Source organism: Sturnira hondurensis, unplaced genomic scaffold (assembly GCF_014824575.4).
Source record: "Sturnira hondurensis isolate 20B ecotype Veracruz unplaced genomic scaffold, ASM1482457v3 Scaffold0008543, whole genome shotgun sequence".
Taxonomy (NCBI): domain Eukaryota; kingdom Metazoa; phylum Chordata; class Mammalia; order Chiroptera; family Phyllostomidae; genus Sturnira; species Sturnira hondurensis.
In genome coordinates this window covers 62,062-64,829 of record NW_028081174.1, presented here as the reverse complement: position 1 = coordinate 64,829, position 2,768 = coordinate 62,062, and the positions used below count along the sequence as shown (strand labels likewise).

The window sequence follows — 2,768 nt, the reverse complement described above, 5'->3', positions numbered from 1 at the left end:
CCTAACACTTGGAACAGAGGTGCTGTCCCAGCTAAAGGCCTCTGTTACCATTTGTGTCCCCAACAGAGGACGCTCTGTTCTGATCCTGGTGGATGAGGGGCAGTGAGCAGCATCTTCTCTGTTTTCCCCTGGACAGCGACCTTCCTCTGGGGTATCCTATGTCCCCCAGGGCAGGTAGCTGATGGTCTGGGGACCTTGTCCACATGTGCTCTCCACTCATAGTCTCAGGTGAAGGGCCAGGCTCCACCCCTGCCCAGATGTGGCTCTTGAGCCTGAGCCCTGGCTGGTGACCAGCTCACAAGCCTTGTGACTTGGGCATCCAGGAAACCATTGCTCCAAGTCAGTCCTGCCCAGAAGCACAAACCCACCCTGACACAGGCTCCCCACGGCCCCTGGAGTTAGGATCCTTGTGACAGGGGTCTGTGGAGGGGCTCCCAGGCTGAGCTTCTCTGTGAGGATTCCAGGGGCGCCTTAGTCCAGCCCCTGATGGAACCCCACAGGGTCTTTCTCAAGGTCATGGTCATGGGGAGGGCTCAGGGAGCTGGGTCTCTCTCTGCTGAGTTACTCCCATCAGATTGTTCCTTCTCTCTGCAGTGACTGTGTTCAGGGGTCAACTCCCAGAGGGGAACTCTGGTCTTAGGAAATTTATCTCCACTGTGTGTGTCCTGCACTAAATGCCCAAGCCCAGCCTGGGATGTGAAGCAGAGGGGGATGGAGGCAGAGTCCAGGGTGTGAGTCCTGTGTGTGAGTAGAATTCACCCCACCCCACACCCAGAGGGCAGAGAGCAGTCACTCACGGTACACATGGAGCTGTCCAGTTGATTTGTTACCCTGCAAAGTTTCCTGTAGAGCTTGCATGGTGTAGTATCCTGTGTCATTCAGGGTGACTTTCTGGAGCAGCAGGGATCCATTGGGGTGTATGGTCTCTCGGCCACTGTATGCAGGCCCGGGGGTAAATTTTTTACTCTGTATTACATATGTTGCAATTACACGGGTGTTGTCCGTACTTTCCCCTCTGTACCAGGAATAGCCTAAAAGATCCGCAGGCACATCGTGGACAAGGAAAAGCACATCCTTCCCTTCGGTAGCATTGATCGACGCAACAGTGAATTGGGCAGTGGTGGGCGGGCTCCAGAAGGTTAACAGTGAGACTAGGAGAAAAGGAGAAGTCCATCAATATTTGGATCTTTGTGTTGAGGGGGAAAGATGAGGCCCTAGGTCCTGAACAGGTCTCTTAATTTCTCAGGCTTAGTGCGTGTGTGTGTCTCCCATGGTCAAGGTCAGCAGCACAGCCACCATGACTTCAGCGCCTCTGAACCTGTTATTTCTTCTAGTTCGAAACTCTGTCCTAGGTACTTGCCCGTCTCACCCCCTCACTGCCCTCAGACCCCTGTGGACACTCGGGGGGGGGGCCCTAGGGAGACACCATCCCTGACCACCTCCTTTAATGACCCCGTGTCTTCACTTGTGACCTGTCCCTTGGTGACACGTGTGGGTACCTGACACCACATCTGGATCTGTCCCTGTCTATCTCCTCCCCACAGAACGTGAGCTCCATCGGGGCAGAGGCTTGTCTGACCCTGCTGTACGCCCTGTGCCTCCCACAGGCTGCAGGCACCTGTGGGGGAGTGAGCGGGTGGTCCCAGGTCCTGCTCCTCCTGGGGTGTATCTGCTTCTTTCTGAGGTCGGTGGTGAGGACGATTAGTGCCCCTGGTTAAGTTTTCCTGGTGTCACCCCTCATACAAATTGTTATTATGCTCACCAGCTGTCAGAAATTATTTCTCAGTGGTGAACAACCTTTAAAACCTACTTGCAGTTTTGCTGCCCCTCACACTTTTAGGTCATGAGATTTCCCTGTTGCTGAGCCCCCCACCCCATCCTACTTCCTGTCCTCTCCCCTCAGGGCCAAACAGAAGCCCTCTGTGCCCTCTCAGACCCCTGTCCTCCCCAGGGGACCCAGCCAGTCTCTGCCCCATCCTCCCGTCCACCCCCAGGGCTTGCCCCTCCTTACCCGCTAAAAGGAGCCCCTGCCAGGGGACGCGCCCTCTGTGGGCAGGAGCTGAGGGGGACTCCATGGCGTCTGTTGCCTGCTCTGTCCCTCCCTCTGTGACAGCAGCTTGGATTCCACAAATGTTCACGGGCACTGCTGACCTGAAGTGTGCGATCTGCCAACTGTCTCCAAGTGTGTCCAGCCTGCTCGGGTTGGGAGTGCTCCCCAGTCACGTGGGCTGGGGCGGGGTCAGTGCCCAGGTCCCTCCCTCCCCCTCCCCCATTCCAGCCGGCCCCTGTTTCCTCCTTCCCGTTTCTGTTTTGTCCAGTTTTCAGACCCTGGGACCTGTGGAGCCCTCTCTGCCTTTTTCCGCGTGTTTCTCCATCCCTCCGCCCGCAGCTCTCGTGCGCGCGCAGTCAGGAGCCTTGTGGATGAGCACAAGCCTGGGACAGAGCGGAGGGGCGCTCCCCACAGCTGCAGGTTGGGTGCACAGTAGCGCCACCCTTAGGCTTCTCTTGTTCCTAATGGCTCTTTTCCCCCCAGAGCAGGAGTCCTGACGTAACATCAGGAAGACTTGTCACGGAGATGTCACCCTGCTGTTCATAGTTTCATCTGTGGAACTTGATGAAGTTTGTGATGCCAGGTGACTCCTCAGAAATGCTGCTTCACAGCTGTCCAGCTAAGGGTGGGTGCCCCAGGAACAGACCGTGTGAATAGGGGTCTGGGCAGAGGCTCCACTTCTCCTGTGCACAGGGAGGGTATGCAGGTCCTGCTAAAA

General features: G+C 56.6%; 1 long non-coding RNA gene across 1 annotated transcript; it reads right to left on the bottom strand.

Annotated features, from left to right (window-relative positions):
• Window positions 1-974: 974 nt before the first annotated feature.
• LOC118992976 (uncharacterized) lies at window positions 975-2,181 on the bottom strand. Its single transcript, XR_005067753.1, has 2 exons — window positions 2,012-2,181; window positions 975-1,151 (listed from the first exon to the last, which is right to left on the bottom strand). It is a non-coding gene; the product is annotated as an uncharacterized LOC118992976 (long non-coding RNA).
• Window positions 2,182-2,768: the final 587 nt, after the last annotated feature.